Source organism: Pteropus medius, unplaced genomic scaffold (genome assembly GCF_902729225.1).
Source record: "Pteropus medius unplaced genomic scaffold, Ma_sr-lr_union100, whole genome shotgun sequence".
Classification (NCBI taxonomy): Eukaryota; Metazoa; Chordata; class Mammalia; order Chiroptera; family Pteropodidae; genus Pteropus; species Pteropus medius.
Window position 1 is genome coordinate 5,604,305 of NW_024350926.1, and position 25,097 is coordinate 5,629,401.

At 39.4% G+C, this 25,097-nt stretch overlaps 1 long non-coding RNA gene across 3 annotated transcripts in view; it reads left to right on the forward strand.

Annotated features, from left to right (window-relative positions):
- Positions 1 to 25,097, forward strand: part of LOC120585485 (uncharacterized) — a 124,515-nt gene that overhangs the window by 33,669 nt on the left and 65,749 nt on the right. For 2 of the 3 annotated variants that reach the window (XR_005648340.1, XR_005648345.1), the window contains one exon: positions 22,736 to 22,870. This is a non-coding gene — a long non-coding RNA (uncharacterized LOC120585485). Of the gene's footprint in view, positions 1 to 22,732; positions 22,871 to 25,097 lie in introns of all 3 variants that reach the window. The other variant, XR_005648341.1, reaches the window with a different exon arrangement.

A 25,097-nucleotide genomic window follows, 5' to 3' on the forward strand; every position in this document is an offset into this window, starting at 1 on the left:
TTCTGATTGACAGGGTTGAGATAAAGACAACACTGGAGTGCTAGAGGTTTGCTGTGCCACCCTCCCCACCCCACCAGCCTGCCCCCCTCTGCCCCCCATGCTCTAGCACAGCCAGGGTCAGGAGCTCTCAGACATTTCTCAGAGTGGAGCCTCACAGGGGCTGAAACCTGGTAAAGGAAACAGTTTTGCCGATTGCTTAGTTCATAGTACAGGAAAATGCAGCTGATAATTTGTGTATTGACCAAACTGCTTCATTAAAGTTATTTTTCCCTTTGCAATAGCTGTAAGATTTCTGATATTTTTGTGGTTATTTTATCTGCTACATTAAGTAAAAAAAAATTCCCCAATGGGTGATAACAACTTGAAACCGTTCCTAAACAATTATGGGAAAGAGTGATTCTTAAATCTACTCTTGAGGCATCCAGAACAGCTGGAAGCTGTGCCCAAGTCCTAAAAAGCTGATAAAATAATGCACAGGCAAACCAGTCAGTTAATGATGTGCACCTAGGAATTCCACTTAAAAAACTCAGCAGCCTTTGGTGAAGACACGCTAACTTTCTGCCTCCGCCTTCCTTCCATGTGCGTATGTTCGATGACATTTCTCATATATTATAGACTACAGGGAGACAGTTGCCAAGTCTTTCATCCTCTGTGCCCCTGGTGGTAGGAACAGGCACAGATACTCTAGAAAGCAAGGAGGGAAAAGAGGGAAAAGTTGGCCATGATTAAAATAAGTAATAGAATTCGTGTCCCTCTGAAGAAGTCTCAATGGCACATGAGCCTCAGGCTAAAAGATCAAATAAGTTTTAGCCGCTTAGGAGTCTGCCCCTTGCTCGAAGACGGGAAGCGATAGGCCAGGACTTGGTGGCAAATGCTGAGGATGTGAGGAATGACAGCAACTCTTGGTTGCTCTCAAGAATCAGTGCACAGATGGGGTCCCAGCAACTGGGAAGCTGGACACAGGATCCAGTGACCGCAAGGTCCCACCTACCTGCTGGGGAAAGTCAGTAAGGCCCCGTGCAGACAGCCAAGGTGACAGGGCAGTGCCGACCACGATGATCTTCTCACTCGAAGTTCACACGTGGGCGGACCGTGCGTGGGGTGACCCACCATTTATTCCCAACTGCCTGCTTCTCCCATGGCGGCCGGGAGGGCCACATGCTTGCTTCCACAACCCCCCCTGCAGCGGGGGCAGAAGACTGCGGTGGGGAGTTGGGGTGGGGCGTAGAGGGAGTGGGATTATGGAAAAACTTCGGCTTTCCTAATAAAAGGACAGATGAGGTTTCTTTGCCCCGCCCCCTCCTTCTTTTGTCTTAAGTGGGGATGTGTTCCCAGGGGCCAGGGCAACTGTCTCACAGAGGGAAAGGACTTCAGAGTCACTGTCTGACAGTTGAGCTGCTCAGCTAACACCAGCATTTGTCTACCTGAAGAATTCTTGCTACATGAGAGAAATAAAACCCTAACTGCTGAGGCCACAGCAAAACCTTTGATACTGGCTGTTGAAACGTTCCTTACTCCGTGACATGTATATTGTGTGGGTTTTCGTTAAAACTTCTCGTGTAACTGCAGCGAACGTCGTCCTGTGTTTCGGATGTTTCTGGGTGGACTAGGAAGGCAGCAGAGTTTGTGCTTCTCAACAATATGTCATGAAACGACCTGGAGGAATTAATAAGATACCACTTGCGTGGACGAGGTACAAATGTAGTGGCTCATTATCCAAAAATGAACTTACTGACTCATTATCAATTTTTTCTGAATTATTTTTTCAATAATTTGATAAATTTATGATCCGTCCCCTGTAATGTCATTTGCATTCCTACAGTTGGGATATAGTCTGTGACCCTGGTGCTAGCAAAGCTGGCAGGTCCTTAAGATAGGGTCGGGGGGACATGTGGTATAGAGAACAGGGAGGACAAAGTCCTTAAGAGTGAGAGAGAGAGAGGGAGAGGGAAGGAGTCAGAGTCGTGGGAATGTTGGAACAGAAGTGACATGAAAAATCATGTTCTATTTATTGTGTTTCTTCTCAGTTAAAATTTCTGGAATTTCAGTGAGATACCGTTATTAATTTCAAAACAATTACATTTCTGCATTCTTGGTTTATTTTAGGGTCAAAGCCCCAAATTGAATTACTCGAAAGGAAATTTTTTCCTGAAATTTGTGTCTCTTGTCTCCCCATCCCCATATTTAGGAAGGATAAGAAACATACTGAAATATGTCTAATCTTATGAGTTTGTCATTCTGTTTTCTAGCAGAAGTGTCGAGGTTGAAGTTGGATGATCTGAACCTTTAGAAAAGGTGTGTTCATTGAATTTCACATTTTGCTCAGGTGATGCAAACAGATTTTAAAAGGTGCCCTTTAAATGAAGGTCTGAAATCTACAAAGGTTTTTTCCTTCAGCTTCGCTGTGTTGTTTCTTACCTGTGTCAAATTTGGCCAGAGCTTAGAAATCGAGTTCTCTTGCGTGTGGGCTATCGTGAAGGGAAATGATTTAGAGACTGAACGTGAATGAAGTTTGAAAGTTAAAATTGAGTGGAAGTGTCTTCTAAAACTATATTATTTCTTTTTTTCCTAGTAAATCTACAGAACTCTTCACATTTTAAACACAATATTTTTTCATGTTCATTCAATGATTTTTTGAAGCCCTCATGTATCCTTGCTCAGTGCATGTGACCTTTACGTCTGTACGGTGCTTACCAGGAAGGTTATTAGTTCTGCCTCCTGAGAACTCTGATTGATAACTCATCCAGTTATCTTGGTTCAGTGCTTAAGAAAATTGGCAAAGGCCACCTCTGTGAGGTCTTGGAATGGTGACATTTGGCCAAATGGCTGAATCATTCTGTACTTTGTGTATGTTTTTAACGACTTCTTTAAACATTCCTGAAATGAAAAAGGAAATGGCTTCCTAGCTATATTGCCACTTCAAGATATACCCTCCAGCAATATCTAATATATATATACTTCATAATTTAGTCTCGATACTGGATACTGGCTGTTTTCAGCCTGGAACTTGGATTAGGCAGCATGCCCGGAAAACGCTCTCTGATATACTCACATACAACACACCTTTCAGAAAGGATGCTCCAGTTCCAACTAGGTTTAGTAGAGAAGTATTGACAGTGGCTGCCTTACCCAGAAAACTGGAGAACATTCTATCAGCTCAGGATTTTGACTCGTCATTGGGACTTTGTGTAAGAGACTCACCAAATGTGACTGACCTAGTTCCTGGAAGCTGGCTGGGAGAAGACAGAGCGGGCTGCCATACCCGTGTGGAGAGTAGGGTGGTAGAGTGTTTCACCAAAAGCCAATGGCTCTCACCTCTGTTACCCTGAAGACAGGCTCTTATTTTGACTTGTCTCAGGACAATGTGGCATTTGGCTCAGCAGAGGATGGTTTTAGAAACCCTGTGTGTAGAGGAAGAAGGTAAAGAGCTAGATTCTCAGTTGCTCAGCTTAGCTGTTTTTCAAGCTCCTTGACCTATGTGTGCCAGGAGTCAAAGTCACATCAAAACTGCTTGTGTTGCCTGCGATGGGACTCGGAGCTACCCAGAGGAAACATCAGTGGCACATAGCAGTCATGGTGTTGAGAGGAGGAAGATTCGATAGCTAATTTTAAGGTCCCTACTTATATTTATCTTCTGTTTTATGAGTTAATAAACTATCTGCAGGTTGAAGGTGTCATTTCAATTTAAGTCCCTATCAGCTTATTAATGTTATACTTATAAGAAACACAATGATAAACATTTTTTTAATTATATACGTAATCCACAAAACATAATACCATAGAAATCAGATTGTTGATGTGATTATGCAAGTATGAAATTGGGGATTTTTTGGTATCAGATATTGTTATGTTACAAGAACATTTATTAGGGGAATTTGGGGAAGGGGCAGTTTTGATAGAAAAATGTGAGAGCACATGAACTTTCCATCTCTGGATTTCTCTTTACTCTAGGGGTAAATTGTTCATTCTGAGGAACTGGAATTTATGTTTTTCTGTCATTGTTGTTGGCTTTGTTTTTAAAGGCACATGCCCTTTATTTCTGAGCATCAGAGTAGGCACTCACCCCAATGCAGTGTCTCTTAAATCTTAGTTAATTCAGGGCCCGATAGGAAAGGTGTGTTTGCGCTGTCAGATAATGCCGAAGAATTAGATTTTCCAGTATTTCTTCTGACGTTGAAATATGTATTGGAACATTGGGAAATGAAATCCAGGGAAGGGAGACAGACAATAAAGGGTGAGTTAGTAAGGCAGCTACCAGTGTGGACAACTGGAGCTGAATTCCATGGGCGGAGCTCTGGGAAATGGTGTGTGCTTCTCGGAATAATTCCTCTGAGGAGGCAAGGAAGCTTGAACCCTTACACACCAGCTCCCATCGTTGTCGGCTGAAGGTTGTTCCCAGGGAGTTAATTTCCTGGCACTTGAACCTCCATGCTTTTGGCAAGAGTCCTTGGCACTGAGAGGCAGACCCTGGCCCTTGGAAGGTGCCTACAGCAACTGAATATGGGGTTCAAGGAACACGCGTGGGGCACTGACAGTATCTGGTACAGTGGAAGGTGGAGTAACTGCCAGCGGTCCAAGAATCTGCAGTGGGGTGCAGTGAACATCACTGGGGTGGGGGGCAGGGGAGCGTGCTTTGCATGTCACGAAGCCATCGATAATCGTGAAAAGTTTGAAAACCATTAATATAGGCTGGTGATCAATGAATCATAGATTGTCAGAGGATTGTCTAATGCAATTCTTATTTTGTGGATAAGGGATCTGAAGTCTAGATAGTTTTAATGACTGGTCATTGTCACAGAACCACTTTTGGCACGATGGTCTCATGATCTAATGAATTGTGATGGACAGACGATCTGGTTATCATTAATTTGATTGTCTAGAAATTTCAAAAAAATTAAATGTAGGTGCAGTGGCTCCAGTGCTCTTGGCCTCGACTTCATCCCCGTTTCTCCAGATCCTGCGTGCAACCCGCCCACCCACGTGGTGTTCCTTTCTGGGTTCCGGCGCTTGAAAACCATTTTCTTCCAGAAACTTACTTCACTTCATACCCTTCAAAACTTGCTTAGAAAAAGGTCTTTTAAGTCTATTGATGCTGAGATATAAATGACTAAGTTGATTTATATTGAAATATTTGTTCCATAATAGAAGGTAGATTTTTTGCTTCAGCGACGAAGCTTTAATATTTTCACGTGAAAGGAAGTTCATGTTGGGTTTAGAGGGCCTAAGGCTAATTTTCAGTATTCGTACACGTGGGCTGTCATACACTTTGGAAAATACTGCTGATCTTGTCACCATTGAGCTCTGTTTACCCTGAGGAACAGTGGTGGTGCTTAGAAGAAGGAACTAGGTGTTTAACAGCTGTGCATCCAGGGCGTCATAGTGATATAATCATTACTTAGAGTTTTACAGTTTAGAAATATCTAGTTTTACTTTTCAACATATTGGGTCAAATACAAAGATAAAGCCAATTTTAATTACAAACTACTAGTAACAGCAACGATTCAGAAGAGATCAGAAAATATTCTATTAGTGCTGTACTGTTTCCCAAATCGTGTTTTGTTTTTGACTAGGATTAAATTGTATTTCGTTACATTCAATATTAATAGCTATCTTTTTTTGAACTCCTACTGTGCACCAGATTAAACGTTAAGGGATTTACATACTATAATACATTTAACTTTACAATAACCTTGTATGGTAGATATGTTTATCCTTATTTTATGGACATAAATGAGTTTAAAAGTGATTAATTGATGCAAAAATTTCAACTTCTGGCACATAGCAGACATTAATAACAAATATTTAATAAATATTTCTGAATTCAGAAAGAGTGAAGATTTGCCCAAAGCCATAGAGCTTCAGAGTAGACAGTGGAGCTGGCCAGAGGGCTCTGCAGCCTTCGGGCTGGTCTGGCTGTGAAGGTGAAGTTTTCAGTCGTTGTTCTGAAGTCTTGGAGAGTGGATCAGCTTGGCCTGGAGGGTGATCTGCACAGTTGAAGATGTTCAGTCCAGTTGATGCCCTGGAATGAGTCCCTTTCGAGGACTGAGTTTGTCTTCTCCAGGTCTACTCTATGAGATATTATCAGCCTATAGCTCTGTCAAGGGCTCTGACTCCTCTTATCCCCTTATGGCTCAGGGTCTCATATTATTCACTCGTTAATGTGCTCGTCGAACATTTTTTAAGAACCCACTATGTGCTGGGAAATTGGCTGGATTCTAGAGATACAAATTTTTAAAAAATGCATAAGACTGACATGGTGTTAGTGGTATGTACAAGAAACATAGAAAATTACTGAATAGAACTCTTGAATTCTTTCCAGAATTCCAAAGAAAAAGGCTTTTGTGAAGAGCATTTTAGTGGATCAGTGAATTACTGGTTAAATGAGTCTATACCATTCAGATACTGGATTTTAAACTTCTGTATCATTTAATATAAAATGCTTGACGGGTAAGGGAGCAGAGAGAGAGGCACTTCCTTACACCAGATCCCTTTCACCAAGGCTGGCCCAAGAAGAACCCCCGAGCTATTCCTCATCACCCATCTGAGAAGGATCCTGCGTCAGACATACTCTGACATACCCAGCACAAGACCTGAAAGGCAAGCATTTGGATATGATAGCTTTGGAAGACACTTTTTAGCTGACATAATTCTCAGAGCGTGATTATAACATGTTATGCAGTCTTGATGGCTAATAGGTGGCTATTGTTTTTCAAAGTTCCAAGCATGCTCTCCAACATGGTCTCAAATAAAAATACAGCATCGTAAAAAGTAACAATTCTTACGATCTGAATTCTTCCCTAAATCAAAGATCTCTTGTCACAAAATATTTTATGTGTGATAGGCAAATGTGTCTGGGTTTGTTTATAGACTTTTTGGGAAGGCATTTTTAGCGCTAAGCTTTAATGCTAAAAGCTAGTCATGGTGTCATGAAATAGTTGAAATGTCCTTTAGAATTTTTTCTAAAACTTTAGATAAAATGTTTTTGCAAGGAACATTTTTTCCCTTCAAGGCTCATGTTAAAATAAAGGTCAGGAAATACGGTCGAGTAAACAAGTTAGCCACAACTTTCATCCAAAGAGACACACACCGCAGGTGTCGCCCAGTGCTGCTAGGGTTGGTTTAAACACATCGGTTATGGTTATATATAGCACTTTAAGTCCAAACATTCCCTCCAGCTCCATCATCACTTACTCAGGTTGTCCCGGCAAATTCCTCTTGGACTATTTCTTTGCCAAGTTTAAAAAGTAATGGATTCTAAACTATAACAAAAAACCCAACTTCTCCATTTTAGAAAAAGGTAAAAAGTTTCCCTTTCTTCCTTCTAAAAAAGGAAGCTTTTCCCATGCAAATAAATTTGTTAAAAAAAGTATATTTAGTTGATGCCACAATGAAAGCAATACACTATCTTGGTAGATGAAATTTTTATAAATAAAAAAAGTTTCAAGAAAATGTCATATTTATTTATTTTTAAAAAACCACAGAAGATAAAAAGACAAATGGAAAATTAATGTATCTATTATGCTTTTTAAGTAAACCTTTCTCTGAAGGAAAATATGCATATAAAAATACACAATTCAGAAGTGTACGGCTTGAAGATTTTCCACAAACTGAACGCACCCACGCAACCAGCACTCATCTCGAGAAAGACATTGATTGGAGCCTGATCCCACAGCCCCGCACTTGCTCTGTGCTGGTCAATACCATTTCCTACCCTCAGGCGTAACCAGAACCCCAGCTTCTACCACCACCAACCTCTTTTGCCTGTGGTTTTGGTTTCGTTTTGTTTTGTTTTTGCTTCTGTTTGTTTTGTTTTGCACCTTCTGTAAATGGAATTATCCTGCATGTGCTTTTTCGTGTCTGGATAATGAACGGTGCCGGTGGGAACACGGTCGTGCATTTCCGGTGACCTTGCGCCTGCATTTCTTTTGGGTATAAACGGAACAGTCGGCTTGGTGGGTTGTAGAGTATCTCCATGTTCAGTGAGGGTAGGTAACGCCCAACTGTTTGCAGAATGGTTCCACACGCTTGCTTCTTCTGCGTTCCTGTGCTAAACTAGAATGCTTCTGTGTTTTTAGGCCATTTATGAATATAGCTTTTAAAGAAACGTATTGGACTATCTTAAGGCTAACACATATAAATCTTTCAGAATTTTAACTTCTGAAGTATTTTCATGTTAGGCAGAGTTCAGAATTATACACCAATCTTATATAAATGTAAATAAATACATGTATTTAATCTCATTTGTTTCCACAACGACCGTGGTCCATTTAGCAGACGGTAAAGCTGATCTCCAGAGGCCAAAGGACCGACTCACAGTCACGAGAGCCATCTGCGACCTCGGAGCAAGTCCGGGCACGTTGGGATTCCAGGTTGGACGCTTTTCCACACCCTGTCACAATGCCTCTCATCCTTGACTGACAGAGCCCTAACTGAAGATTTCAAGGCTTGTAAATTCCCAGCACACTTCTAAGAAGTTGGGGACAGTTAGAAGTCATTTCACAGTGGGAGTGATTTGCAGCCAGAATCAACCAGCCTTTGGCCTCGTTTTTGTGTAGTTTGGATGATTCTATCATCAGATCTGCCTTTCTCTATAAAATGTTTCCTGTTTGAGTTTCCTTTTTCAGATGAATAGATTTATTATCCTAAAGGAAGACTTGGCCCAACTGTTCTGAGAAGGGCAGGATGAATGAAAGGTTGTAGATCAGATGTATTATCTGTGGTGCTGTCAGCTGAGCATTAGTTTGTGCGTGTTATTTTATGGAAAGCAGAGGGACAGTGACACACACATTGAATTCATGGAATCAGGTGTAACAGCACTGCGTAGTCTAAGAAAACAAATATGCGCCTCTATGGAGCGAAGGGGAGAGTTAGTTCACATGGCCACTTCTTTTCTAATCTGGGAAGTCAAGATTTGTAGGCCAAGACTCCCCATGGAGTAGAAGAAGGGGAACAGTGTTGGATGAAGAAGACTGAGAAGGCTTCATGGTCAAGCTGGAATCTTACTTAGCGGGATTTGGATCACAACAGTGCCAAACACTTATTGAATACCTGCTTTATTAAATATGCTCTCACGTAGTCTTTTCAACAGCCACTTGAACTAGGTACTATTGTACTTTATTTTCTGTTTTAAAATTCCAGAAGGTAAATTGCCCATATCACATAGCTCATAAGAGGTAACAATTCAAGCCAGGTGCTAAGGCACATGCTCTTAACTCTACACTTCTCTATGTTGCCTCAGACTGGGCGGATGAGAGGTGCCCAGTCCAGGGAGGGGAAGGAAGACAGAACAATCTAAACAAAGGTTGAGAGGTGAGGGAAAGTATTTTCTGGAGTCAGTACAACTGTCCTGACCTGTGGCTGGCCTAAAGCAAGTGGTTTTATGACTGATAAAGCTAGAGATTGATAAGGTCGAAAAGTTATAGGATTTAAAAATCACTACATTAATGGATTGTGAGCAGGGAAATAATATTATGAAGGATAATATTTGCTTAATAAGGCGAACTCAGCAGTCCTCTGTAGACGGACAGAAGAGGCGAGGAGCGGAGGCCGGGAAATCATGGAGAAGGTGTTGCAGGCTAGAGAGATGCGGCAGCGAGGACATGGACCGGCGCAGCTGTTCTCAAACTGTGGGTCTTGGGATCCGTGGCTACTTAAAAATGATGGGGGACCCCAAAGGGCTTTGGTTTGTGTGGCCTTTATCAGTGTTTATCACATTTGAAATTAAAACAGAGAAATTTAAAAGTATTGTATTAAATTATTTAAAAATAACAACAATAAACCCATGAATATTAACATAAATGTGTTGGCATGGAAAAATATGTTTTTAAAACCAAAAACATAGTGAAAAAAATGACTGTGTTTTACGCTTTTGCAAATTTCTTTATTGCGTGGTTTAACAGACTCCACCTAGATTGTCGTACATTCAGTTGTCATCCATTCAGTGTGTTGTAATGTTACATGAGATGTGGACTCTGGAAAACTCCACTATACAGTTGTGAGAGAAAGTGAAAAAGGCAAATAACACCTTAATATTACCACGGAAATCGTTTTGACCTCACAATACCCTGAAAGACTCTTGGGGATTCCCACGGGCCCCTGGATGACAGTTCGAGAACCAGCGGCCTAGGGCCGCTGAAGAGATGGAGGGAGACGGAACCAGCACAGAGGAACAGCGCGGCAGCATCTGGAGACTGGTGAGGTTTAGCGGGAGCCGCAGAGGAAAGAACCTCACGTGATCTGACACATCTAAGCTGGCGACCTGGGAAAATTGTGATGCTTTTTGCAGAACGGGAAAACCCATAGTGGGTGGCAGTTTGGTGGGGAAGTTGGTGATTTCTGGTTTTGGTGATTTGATGTGAAGTGACAGAGAGATATCTAAGTACACATAGAATTAGGTCACAGAAGATAGAATCTTTTGTTACTAATGAAAGTAAATTTTTCAAAACAATTTAAAAATGAAATTTAAAGTTAATTTAAAAACGAAAAGTTAATTTAAAAACGAAATGGAAGGAGGTAATATAATTTCTATTTGAAACATCAGAAAGTATTTAGGAGTAGACCATTAGAGGAATTCAACAGTATTTGAAAGATTTTATTTCTTAAGATGGGGAATGAGTATATGGGCATTGTATTATTCTTCATGTTTATATGTTTGAAATAATTTATAATAAATTTAAAAATTTAAAGTCCGTACTACATACTAACCCACATGTCTGTCTATCTGTCTCACACACACACACACACACACACACACACAATATTTATATTCCTTAGATGCCATTTTATTTTCAGATGCTTGTTTTAGGGATGGACAATGTAGAAAAAGGAAGGAAGAATATAAAGAAAGAAAAGGAAGTAAGGAAGGAGGAGAAAGAAGGAAGGAAGGAAGGAAGGAAGAGAAAGGAGAGAGAGAAAGAAAGAGAAAGAAAGAAAGAAAAAGAAAGAAAAAAAAGAAAGGAAGAAAAGAAAGGAAGAAAGAAAGAAAGGTGGAGTGATGGAGGAAGGAAGGAGGGAGGGAGGGAAAGACAGGGGTAGCGGGAAGAGGTAAAGAACTGAACCTAAACTCAAAATCTTGCACCTTCTCTTTAGATATTGCAATGCGGACTGTAGAGAAAGGACTTACCTGCAACACTGGTCAATATGGGGAAAGTGTAAGCCAAATAGGAAGATGCCAATATTCATAAGGTACGATACCAAAGGCCTGTATTCTGTTACATGCCTTTAGCACTGATTTGATCAGACCCGAAGTTGAGGAGTTTACAGCACTTAGTGGGAGAGGTCAGTGGAAAATAGAGAATCATGATCCTTGTGATGTTTCCAGTACAATCAGGAGCATCAGAAGCAGGAAGTACTTAGCAGGTGCATCAGAGAGGAAGCGGCTGCCTGTCCCTGGGGGGCTGGGTTGCTGAGATCTGCTCTGGAGTTGGAGTAGGCCTGGGTGTGGGCACTGACTCAGGCATTACTAGCTTTGAGACCTTGGGAAAGTTAGTCGATTGCATAAGCGTAATTTTAAAGTATTTTTATTGATTAAACATAGAGTAATAGTAGCTGCTTTCCAGGATTGCAGCAAGGGTTAATGCAGGATGAGCCCCAGTGAGCATCAGCGTCTCTTATGGTACAGCACTGAACAATAGACTTCCATGTGTCCTCTGCACCCTGCCCCCTCCCACCCATACCCCCCCGCCCCACACACAAAGCCCATGTTTTCCCTCCTGGTGACTTCAAAATCGCTGGCTGCCAGCAGGAGCACTCAATATTCTAAGTAACTGCTTTGATTATGGTCTCTGTCACGTAGTCATGTACTGTCCTTAATCCTCCAAAAGTCTGGGCCTGAGTTCCCACCAGCCTTTGCCCATCCTAGATCATTTCTGGAACTTACCTTATGCTTCCTTCCTGTTCATTTCATAGGCTGATTCTTCTTTAGTTCTATAACTATTACATATACACTGTATTACATATCTTTCTTTGCCTTAGAATTCATTCCAGAGTGTGTCCTATAGCCATTTTTAACCAAGTGATAAATGAAGTGGGAAAGAAAATGTAATTTGTGAATTCATCTAAGAAGGTAATGTGATAATAAAAGCTTCTAAAATTCTTTAAGAAAGCATTTTTTATGTGTGGATTCAGGCAGAATGAGAGGGAATGATCTCTTAGGTCATGAACAAGTAAATTCATGGGCAGAAGAAGGCTGTACTATTTACCTTCCATGTTTACTATTGCAACTGTTGGGTGAATATATTCTTACTGGGGATCTGAACTAGCAGTAAGCAAAGTGCTCCTGAAGCCAAGTGCCTTCGTTCAATGAATGAATGAATGAATGAATGAATGAATGAAGCAAAAATATATATACAAAGTCTGCTTAGCCAAAAATAATGTCCATGCATTAAAGCATATGAATTGCACTGTGAAGATAATTTTGGCAAAGACAAAGCTAAATTCTATCGACAAATAGGAATTTTAATTTTTGGTTCCTTTTTTTACCCAGGGATATAATTCATATAAAATAGAGATAAAAGTTAACTTAATGCCAAGCAGAACATCTTTCTACTAATAATTGTTTCATAAATATATGTGTTCTATAAACTGTTATAACCCTCATTTTTTTTAAAGTTTTTTTTCATGACCTTTGCAAACAAATGAAAGACTCACATTTGCTAAGTTCCCTTTAGTACCTAATTACTAGAAATTTAAGGACCTAGCAGGGACTGCAGCTGTTCTGAGTTTCAATTATCTTTCTGCTTATCTTACAGGCTAATAACTTGGAGCTCTAGGCTGAATGCATTCCATTTTTAGCAATGAGAAACATCAGGAGTGTCTTGTTTCCCATGTAACTGAGTGGAACAGGAGAGCTGGGTCTCCCACAGGCTTCAGAAGCCCCCTGGAAGAGCTCAGGAGATAAACAGGGGCATTGACACAACAGGGAACAATTGATTTTAATCAGAAGACTCAGCAATAAAAGCAGAAAACTGGGTTGGAACAGAAGGGGTGGTAGGAAAGACTTCCTGAATTTTCAAAAGTGCCTGTGTAAAGTAATGATAGACATTCTTTTGGTGAATCTGAGCATTGTTGTTGTGTTTAGCACCAAGATGTCGAATCATATGTCTCACATAGAATCATAGATTTTTCACAGAGCTTCATCGGATCTAAGGCACCACTTGGATCAATTTTATAGCCAGGGAGACTGGGGCCCAGGTTGGTGTAAGGACGTGTCCAAGGTCATGCAGCTAGTCCGTAGCAGAGCTGGGAACAGAGCACACTTCCTGTTCCCAGTCAGGGCACTTCTCTGTCCACCACACCTGCTTCCTCTCCCCCGCTCAGGCCAGCACTCAAGTGTCCTGGCAGGTCTTCTCAGCACAACCTCCAGATGGCTGCTTTTGACACTTCTGTGTCCGGGCAACTTCTTGTCTCCCAACTTAAAAAAAATGATATTTTCTTTAAAAATTATTAGATTTTGTGGCAGATTCAGGCATTGACGTTTGAAAATGTATTTTATTTGGACATCTACATGGCAACTGATAATATGTAGCTGTGTTTAAAGAATCATATAGCTAGACGGAGTTATTTGGATCAAGTGAGCTAAGCCTCTGCTTCGTGGATTAAGAAACAAAAGCCTAGAACATTCAGTGGCCATCACTTTCATATACAGAAGTCCTGATATCATGGAACGGTCTATCAAGGCAAAGTTTATGCGTTTGAACTTCGACTCTATCAAAGATTTAACAAAAGTAGTCATGGGTTTTTATTACATTCTAAATAAGGTTGTTTGTAGTTATTAGATATTGGCATACATTATTATATTATCCATTGTTTTATTCAGTTCTAATAGGAGTAGCGTGTAACCATTAACCATTAAAAATTATTGGAATGCTGGAGTCAGTGTGTTATAGGAAACCGAATCGTTTAAAGTAATTTGAGCAGCAATAGATTACCGTAGTCATCAACGTTGCCATTTCGATTAGGTCGACTGTCAGTGTACTTGTCACGCAGGTTTTTGTCTGGACATCATTGCTTATGCTGTTGCCATCTCACCGCCCTACAGCTGCATCCCCCGACCATCAAGTGCCATCTCCTCCATGAAGCTTCCTCCCAACCTCGGGAACCCCTTCCTCTCCCTTCTTTGCATCTGCAGGGCACTGAGTACTTCTCTTCTGTCACTTATTAGACCAACCTGTGTTTTACAAATAAGTGAAACACTGGCGTTACCCCTATTCTGTATTTTAAGCTCCGTAAGCAAAGAGATTGTCAATAGTTTAATTTCCCCACAGTATCTTGTATTTGGAGATGCGCGGTATTTGTTCAATGAACAGTAAACATGAAAGCACTTGGTTGAACACAAAACATTATGCTTTAGAATACTGATGCTGAAAGCACATATTTGAGAAGTTCTAACTTTTTAAAGTTGAGAGTCAATCGAGAATTCATTGAGAAACTGCGTCCAGAACAAATATAAAGAACATTTTCGGTTCCTCTCTGGGAATTCTAGTCGTAGAATAATGTGGAAGTAACAGTTTGTAGAAATACTAAATGATACCACAAATTATAACACTGAAGTTTTCATAATCTTCAGTTCCCTGCAATTTAAAAACCACACGGTGGCCTTTCAAGAACTGTTTCAGCTGTATCAGGTGCATCAACAGACTCCGAGAACCATCTGCTCTGTGGCTGCCAATTACGTTTGCTGTGTTCTCCCTAACAGGCTGACTGTTCCATTAAAATGAGTAGCTTTTCCAGGAAAAGAGATCTTGGGATTTTCTTTGGTCATTAGATAGCTCTACGCCAGATAGGAACATAAAAATTTTCTTTGTGTGGGGAAAGAAGAGAGCTTTCCTGAAGTTTGACTCATATTACAAAAATGGGGGAAAGGGGTTTAAGTGCTTACTTCAGTTCCTTTTCCAAACATAGAAAATTAAGTAGTAGTTCGAGCTCAGTCCTTTCAGAGGAAGATCTCATTGCAAATGTAAACTTCACTCTTCACTCACAATGTTTCAAATAATCCAGACTCAAGATTCGAACCGCCACATGCAAATCCTCATTTAAAGTCTAGAAGTGTTAGTGAGAGCAGAAGCAAAATAATTCTCTCTATGCTCTTAGGTTCTGATCTAACCTTAATTTTTCCTAACTGTCTACATTATGGAGCTCCATGTTTTATTTGTAAAACAAACAAGACAACTAGTATCGCGCTGTTAGTAACTGGCCACAGAGCAAATTAGTGGCAGAAATGGAGCATGGCCTTTGAATTTTAAACTTGGCCAGGTTCATGAGCCAGATGGCCTCATGCTTGGCTTGGCTACTGCTACTGTGTGGTGAAAATGGATCAAACATACCTGACTATTGTAAATGCTGCTTCTCTTAGGACGAAAGTCCCATAGAACATATTTCTTCAAACAACACATCAACTTAGAAATCTTCATCTGTAATTCCATCTCTGCATTTACTTGACTCTCTGAGCCTCATTGTTCCCAGTTTGCAAAATGGGAATAACCTCTCAACCTGCACATTTCTTCAATTCAATACAGCAATCAAGATAGCCTTGAAAATTGTGAAGTCCCGCGGACATGTAAGATCTAATCATAATGTAGAGTGCTATCTGTACTCGCCTTGTGAACCTTTGATTTTCTTGCTGGAAACACTGAAACATACTGAATATCAGATGCCTCCCCAGAGCCTGCCTGCTGCTCTGTCCTTGCTCACCCAGAAGAGAGAAAGGTCTGCTATCCGGAGAGGCGTGGGGAGGACAGAAAACCTCGTTAATTAATTAGCACAGAGAACACATGTAGGGAGTTTTCTGTCATCCAAGGAAGTGTTTTCTTTCTCACCCCCTCCCTTCCTCTCTCTCTGCACACACACGCACACACACGCATCAATACAGACTCATCGATTCTTTTCTGTCGTTCGAGTGAGTAATGATCCATTGCTTTTATTATTAATCTTGATGCTCAAATCGTTACAGATTTGTACAGAAGGAGCCCCGTAAGGTGCCTCCTGTGACCCACCGACATGCCCCATCATTCTCGGAGCACTTCCTTACTTGTTTTTTTGCCCCAGATCTGTTAGGCTCATCTTGTAATTTCCCTTTCCCAGCCCTAGAATCAGCCATTTCCTCAAGAGGTTCTGGTTCTTTTGTGCAGAGAATGGAATTTAGAAACCAAGATCTTCATGCTGGATGTGCTCGTTACTATTGGAGTGCTTTTGCTTTAGGTCCTTTCGGGGAGCAGAGGGAAATAAGGAAGAAGTAGCCAGTCGGAAGTGCCTATCTATCTGTAGGTGACATAATGAGTCTTCCAAGTAGAAGGAACAGCATGTGCAGGTGTGTGTGACTTTATTTTCTTTTTCATGTCCCTGATTAGTATCGCTAAGCCCTTCTGCCATTTTTATTTGCTTTTTACTTTTATTCTTTAATAAAAAGAATTATGTGATTTTTTTCTCTTTTCTCTAGTCTCTACTGGGTTATTTGTTACTCTTATGTGTTTGCTACTCTTATTTAATTTTAATTGTAGAATTATGAATGATAGCCAAAACCTGGAAGCAACCCAGGTTGCTTCCAAGTGTCCAACACCAGGTGAATTGATAAACAAACTGTAGTATATCTATACAATGGAATATTATTCAACCATAAAAAGGAATGAAATTTTGATGCATGCTACAACATGGATGAACATTGAAAAAAATTATGCTAAGTGAAATAAACCAGTCACAGAAGGATAAATATTTCGTGATTCCACGTATATGAACTATCTAGAACAGAAAAATTTATGGACACAAAAAGTAAACTAGAGGTAACCAGGGGCTGTTGGCAGGGGAGGAGGGGATCACTGCTTAATCGTCACAGAGTTTCTCTTTGGAGTGGTGCAAGAGTTTGAGAAATAGATAGTGGTGATAGTTGCATAGCATGGTGAAAGTAATCGATGCCACTAAATTGCACACTTAGAATGGTTAAAATAAATTTTATGTCATGCGTGTATTTTTTTACAATAATAAATAAATGGACGTATTTGTGTGAGTCTACTTCTGAACTCTACTCTGTTCCATTCATCGATGTGTCTATCCTTCTATCGTACCACAGTCTTGATTACTATAGCTGTATAAGTCTTGAATTTAAGTGCACTGATTCTTCCCATTTAATTTTCCTTTTCAAAATTTTTTTATCCTAGTTTCTTTGCCTTTCCATATAAATTTTAGAATAATCTTGTCTATACAACAATAAAAATTCCTGGGATTTTAATAAGAATCGATTAAACTTGTATTATATCTTCTTGATGTAACATTATGCTGTATTCTTAGGTCTCTTGTAATATTTTTTTTTTTTTTTGCTTCATAGTGTAATTTGTCTTATATAAAAATTGCCACTCCATTTCTCTTACGTTTAGTGTCTGCATGGCATATTACTTTTTATCTTTTTACTTTTAGCTTGTCTATATCTTTATATTTAAAAAAAAAACAAAACATGTTTGTTACTAATAAACAATATATAGTAGGGTTGTTTTTCTTAAATCTAGTTTGATAATCTCTGACATTTTAATTGATGCATTGTACCATTTTACATTAAAATAATCGTCTATGTTATTGAGTTTAAAGAGTTTATATTTTTCTCATCTTATTCATTCCCTTCTTTCCTTGTTCCTGCCTCTTTTGCATGGATTAAATATTTTTGTCTTTATTTTCTCCACTATTACTTCTATATCTGTTTTTATTCAATTTTTTGGTTGATGTTGCCAGTCAACCTTTAAACAATATTAGAAAAACTTTGCAGCAGTTTATTTTAGTTCATTCCCATTGTTTGTGCTGTTGTTCTCATGCATTTACCATTGCATATGACATAAACCTATAAAACATCATTATTATTTTTGTTTTAGGCAGTCGTTTTCCTACTCAGAAGTTTTAGAATGAGGGGGAAAAAGGCTCACCTCTTTCCTCTAGGACTCTAATACAAATATTAGAGACCGCTAGATAGTCCACATGCCTCTGAGGTTTTATTAAACCTTTTAGTCTTTTTTGTTTCTCTGTGTTTACATTTAAAAACTTTGTATTGTTTGTCTTCAAGCTCACTGATTTTTGTTCTTCTTTGAGTCTAATAAGCTCTTCCTCATATCCAATGATTTAGTTTTTATTTTGTATATATTATCTCTAGACATTTCATTTGGTTCTTTTTATATGTTTAATTTTTATCATTATTCTTGTTTTAATTTAAATCTTTGAGCATATTTATAAAAGTATAGCTTTATAAAGTCTCTGCAGTAAAATATATCATTTCTTTCATTCCTGTCTGTTTCTATTGACTGATTTTCATTTTGGTTATGAGCCACATGTTTCTGCCTCTTCACATGTCAAGTCATCTTTAAGCAGAATACAGATATTGTAGTTATTGGATTGTTGCGTGCTGAGTTTTGCTGTCTTTCCCCAAAGAGTGATGCACTTTGTTTTGGCATGCAGTTAAGTTACATGAGTCCACTTGATCCTTTTGAGGTTTGTTTATAATCTTTATTAGTGAGTGTTTAGAGTAGCCTTTACTCTGGGACATGGTCCTTCTGGAGTATTTTATTAAATGTTGTGAGTATTCAACCAGGATTCCTCCTCTTACCGGTCAGAATTTGAACATCTCTCAGCCCCATTTGAGCTTTGGGGATTGTTCAGCTTATGGCTTCTTGTTCTTTGTCCAGTTTCATGGAATTTCACCCTGTACATGTGTACGTTGGTATTCAGCCAGTGATGCAAGTAGAGTGATGTGGAGAATTCTGGAACTTTTTCTATGAAGCTTTCTCTTCTCTCAAACTCCGATGCTCAAATACCAGTTGGTTCATCTCGTGAACTCTCCTCCTTATAACTTCATCGAGACCCATCTGTTCCACTTGGGGACCCTTCCCTGCACAGTGACCAAAAAGTGCCTCAGACTGGATGCTTGAGTGACCATAGAGCTTACTTCATTTATTTACTTTATTTTAAAAATGACTGTCCTGTGCCATCTGTTATCAATTTTTAAAATAATGTGTTTCAGACGTTTTGTCTGTTTTAAAAATTGTTGTTTGCAGTGAAAGGAAAGGTACGGTCTCAGTTATGCCATTATGATATCCTTGTTTCATTTTTCTAATTTGCTCTAACTTTAGTTGTGCTTTTCATTGTCATGTTCCTATTTTAAAATTATCCTACTGTATTTATTATAATGTTTCCAACTACCTTTTAAAATTATTGTAACAGTTTTTTTTTTTTTAAACAGCTGGGCATGTTTTATAGTTTTATGGAATTATTGCTCAGGAATGTTTTTTCCTCAAGAGAAATACTAAGCATTAGGTTCATTGCATATCTAAAACTACATTTTATATTTTAAAGTTCTGTTTATACTCAAAGTTCTATTTATACTCAATGTTTGTAAGTGAGCTGATGCCTGGTTCTGATTCACTAATCGTATTTGTGATAATGTTATAATTTTCTTTACTGTCAAGATAGTTATATTGAAGCTTGTAAACAACATTATAAAAATCAGATGATTTTAAATTTCCCTTATTTTGTATTTTTCAGTTTTTTGAAGTTAACACTTTATTCTTTTTAAACATTGATCTATTTTAGCAAATAAAAGTATAATTTTAGAATTATATGTCTAAAGAGAGCAAATAAGAATAACCTTGAAATCCCAAACCCAGATGTTTACAAATAGTCTGTTAGGTACAATTGTAGCAGAGAGTTGATTTGGTGTGGAAACAGCCAATTTTTGTGTAAAATCAAAAAGAAATAATACTAAATTACTGATTTATAAAGAAGTAGTTTTTTTTTTTTTAGTAATCCTGCCAAGTTACTCTCCTCGGACTGTGGTATTCACATTCCACCCCATCAAGTCAGCAGACGAGCACTTGTGTCACAGCTGTGGCACTCATACTCACGCTCCCGGGCGTCCCCTGTGAATGTGTGCTGTGTGCATCGTGTCACAGCTACGGCAGAGTACAGTGGGCACCCTGGTACCACTTGTGAACTTGTACAGTGTGCTCTGTACTTCAGCTACAGACTCAACGGTACGGACACCTTGGGACCTCCTGCAACTCTGTGCAGTTTGCACTGTTCACAGCTAGAACACTAACACTGTGGGCAGTCTGGTGCCGTTTACCTAGAAAGACAGGAATGTCACCAAATTTTGATCTTCTATCTCTTAAAGAAGACTGACTGCTTAATTATTTTCCCTTCCTTTCTCCCATCTTTGCAGCCTTCACCAGACTGACCTTTTGTGGGGCTCGTTTTTTGTTTTTTTCACAGAATTAACAGGGGAGAGAATATGGAAAATGTGAGGTGTACAAAACTATTAAAAGTAACAAGCATGCTTAATCTATGCCAGGCACTGTTCTAATAGCCTTACAAATATGAATTCATTTAAACTTCACTGTATTATGAACTCGGTGTATTATTATTTTCTTATGTTTTTATCATCTACATCGAAGATCTGATAACAGTCTTGGCTTCTGTAGCATTATGCTCAAAATTACCAAAGTTTTAAGTCACAAACTTGCATAGAGTGAGATTGAGTGGCTTGTCTCACTCAATCTCACTCCTCCACCCCCTAAACCCCCAAGATTGACAGATGTGAAAAAGGAAGGTTCAGCTAATTTTGCTTTCATACACACACACACACACACACACACACACACATATGATAAAAGCTTTCTTTCTTTTTTTTTAACTACTAGTAGCACCAACACTTCAGGAAAATGTACTATGGCTAGTCTGGTTGGCTAGTCCAGTTATGAGCACCCGCCGTGAATCCATAAAAACGGTTTGAGAAGCTTGAAATGTTATGTTTTAACTTTAGTAACATCTTAATTTCTAGAGATCAGTCATTTTCACTTTCAATTAAATGATGCCTAAGCAAGAACCTAAGGGCAAGTCATATAGAGGGCCAAAGGGGTGAGGGGGCTGCCTGCCCATAGCTAACTCACTGGAGGGAAAAGTTCAGGGCTGACAGCAAATTATAAGATAAAAATTGACAATAGGAACAGTGTTACTAGAAATACTATCAGAAGTCAAAAGTGATGGTTGATGGCAAAAAATCAAAAAGGAAAACCAGATTCATCAAATATAAGGCCTCGAGCACAATTACGTGGAACCGTTTATGTCAGGGCAACACCTCTGCAGCTCCGCAGCTCCTCAGGATACCATTGCTTAGTGCCGTATAGTCACTGATGACTGAAGTGATGACTTGAATAAGCCAGAAAAGTTTGTAACACATTTGGCACATTTAGTTACGAAGGTGGGGAAATGCAGACTATTTTAGATTCCTGTCTTCTCTAATCCAGGGGTTTGCTTCCCCTCAGAGCCTTGTCTGCTACATGTAAGGTTCTTTTGTTCATCTCTCTTCTCCTGGCTAATTTCTGTCTATCTTTCAGGTTTTAACTTAATGTTACTTCCTCAAGGACGTCCTCGCTGATTTTCCAGTCAGGATTAGGTTCTTCTATTATTACATACAGTGTCATTATACCCTAGACATTTCCTTTATGGCTTATTCAGTCATAATTATAGGAATTTCTATATTTCTTCATTCTGTGTCCATCAGCATCTTTAGACCATGAACTCCATGAATGCGCTAACCATATTTATTTTATTCATTGCTGTGTTGGCAAGTGCACATGACAGTATTGAATAATTTTTAAAATAAATAATGGTCAGAGTAAAAAAATTCAAAAGGTTGCCAGTTACCTACAAAACTTTGGTCTTAATAAAAATGTGGAGTGTGACTGAATTCCTTATGTATGCTTTTATTTCTTCTTAGTAGATTACAACATAGCGTACGTGACAAATATCTGCTGGATGAATGACGCTATATAAGAATAAATTACTCTTTGGTTCTTTTTCCTTAGAGCCAATGGTTCTTAGCACCTGAGATTTAACTAAATATTTACACATTTTAATTACAAATTCGAGCAGGCAATTTCTTTTAAAATACTAGAAGATTCTAAATCTTGTCAAATGTCACAATGTTGCAAATGTAAGAAAATGCAACAGTATATGCTTAAATTAACTAGCCACCTTAAACTCCAAGGCGTTCCCTATTTTACTTTTTTGGATCATAAACACATACTTATGGCAGACTCAAACTACCATAAGTATGTCTGTCTCACCAAGTGATGTCCCAGAGGGAAGCTGGCCTTTTCTGAAACTAATGACAGGTATTAGTGGTAGCCAGAGACAAAACGTTTTAGTTGGGGGGGAAAAAACAAGATTATGTTTTAATATAGCGGAAAATTAAGAATCCTAAACAATTTGCTCATCAATCAAAACACTGGAAATTTTGAAAAAAGGAGACTTCTAGTTAACAGCGTTTTCACTCGGGGCTCATTAGTGGTCTAAAAGTGGTTCTTTCTCCAGTTTCTAACTAATGTGTGGCTGGGAGTCAGGCCAGGTGTTCCTTATACTGATTTTATCTGAAAACCCATCCCCTTCACACCACACAAATGCAACCTGTTCTCTGGTTCCATTGAATTAGCTCAGTCTTCACTACTGTTCGTAGACCGAGACGAGGGGCTGGTGGGAAAAGCTAAGACCCCGCGTTCTATCGCCTGTTTTTCTTTTGTTAATGGGAATTCGAGCTTCTTAAATTGGAAAAAGTATTTTTTTAAGGTTGTCTTGCCATAGTAAAAGAATTCGATAAGAGTTCTCACAGTCACTGTAACAGATTTGTTGACCAATTGGAGTATTAGGATAATATTTTTAAGTGAAAAAATTTTAAGTTTACAAACAATATCCTTCTGTTTTCCAGCAGATTTCAATGAGAGAACTGGAACTGCGTGGAGGGAGAGCTTGATTGTCCAAATCTGCTTGGCTTCTCGTATCCGACTTTCCCCAACGTGGGTTTCCAAAGCTCGAGCGGACGTCCATCCTTACTGCGCCACGCCTGGTGAGACATGCCATGACACCCTCTTTGGTTTAATGTAAGCCTTGAGCTTGAAATATTTCGGTGTCATAGACTTTCTTTTAAAATCACGGCAGTGCTGACAACTGAGGATATAAAGCTGCACCAGACTGTACCATAACTTGTTCCAAGGCGAGTCAATGAGGTTTTATTACTTGCCAAATATATACGAATCCTCCAGGACGAAGCACTTCGGTGAGCCATTAAGATAATAACACGATTTTAATGGTTTGGGGAAATGGGAAACAAGTAATAAACTATCATAAGGTGGGGACAACCTGTGGCTCCAGTATAAAAGAGGGAGTCAGAGAAAGGTAGAACGAAAAAAGTTAAGGCAAGTGATAGCAGAATGAATACGATTCCGAAAGTGAGCTGCAGTACAATGTTGGGGTCGGGGGCAGAGAAGCAAGAAATTTCACCTCCGCCTTCTACATCAGATGAGGAGAGTTTAATGTGACAGAGCACTGTCTCCAGATACATAGAGGAAGACGTGGGCTTTCAACTTTTCTGAGAAAGTGTAAAGACCATTTTCAAAATCACTAATTATGTAGCTATTGATATTAGACTGACCACATCCTGATGCACGTCGGGAGCAAATGCACTTGGCGTGTAGTCTTTGATCTTCAGTGTCCTCTAGCTAGTGCGGGTTTGTATGCTGAGTCTCTTTTAAATGGAAATACAAATTTTCACATGGAAATAACATGCAATACATTCTGCAAATAGCCCCTTGTCATTGAACAGAGTAATTGATGGTAGCAAGAAGAACCAACTTCTAAATCTGTTTATTTTACTTGCACTATAGTGTCCAGAGAAGAAGGTGGACAGAGGTTTTCCCCAGTGTGGCCTTTTCTGGGGTGCTGGTTTATATGGCTGCCCCAGTGGGCGAGGCAGAACTAAGAGGGCCCCCCAGCTGTGCTGTGCTCCCTGCTCACCGTCAGGATAGTGATGGCTCCATAGCCTGGTTCTCCCATGTTCAGGGCGAGTGTGCCCCAGAGAGACCCAAGTGACTTGCTCTTCTGTGAAGTAACTTGGGGGCACACCTCCTGCCTGGTCTTAAGTTAAAATCATAAATACACACCCTGGATCTACCTGCCCCTCAGCTTTCTTTGGGAAAGGAGGGCAGGCGGGGGGCGAGGGGGTCCACCTTCTCCCTTCCAAAAAGAGAGTGCGGTTCGTGTTTGGAATTTTGAGTCATTCTCAGGGCACTGTTCGAAATGGTTTGCTTTCCTTAACCTGGGACAGCTGAAATAATCAAGAAATTATTTCGATAAATTGCAAAGGACTTTTCTCTCATATCCCTTTTAAAGAGTTCAAATAACCCTCAAAGAGTAGATAGTAGATGTGGGAGGTAGAAATCACACACACACACACACACACACACACACACACACACACAATATTATATGATATGTACATAAAAATAATATATATTTATATGTAATATTATTAAATCACTTTTCCCCCATGGTTCTGTACTGAAATTACTTCCTGGTTATTAAGCATTACAAAAAAAAAAAATAACTCAAGGCACCAGGAAAGTGTCAGTTATGGTATGGCACCTGTAATTAATGATATAGAGGCTCTATGGTTTGAAAATAGAAATGAATCCAAAAAAGCTTATAAATTCTGGTCATATTTGGGTCCAACATGTGGTCTACGATGCATTAAGAAGGTTAATGCTGGGTCTAATTGTTCATTTCAGAAACTGGTTGAGCTGTTTCTGCTGCTCCTATCAGCCTTTGAAAGAAACACACACTCAAACTAAAATATGGGTGATTTATAGTTCTCAGCAGGTATTTATTTGAGAAGGAAATCTCAGCAGGTCTCAGTTCATACTTGTATGTGGCCGTCATAAAATTAGCCTACTGACTGCCTTTCAAGAAATACCTGGGAAACACCAGTATTTGCTTTTAATGATACCAGTGAAACCAAGACCTTCCATTTACCTGGTTTAGTAACCTGTGGGTTGTACCATAGGTTCAGGTGAGGAAGCCTGAAGTTCAAATGAAAACTGAAGACACAGTGTAGTCTCTATTTTTTGATTTGTGGCCAAGGCAAGTACACAGTTTTAAACTGTTTGGTGAAGTCTAATCTCCTCCTTAGATAACTCACATAAGTGCAGGAAAAGTAAACTTTGCTCTATAAGAAGCTATGAATGTCCTTGATGGGGTGGGGTTGCTGAGAGAGAGAGAGGAAGAGAGAGAGGGAGGGA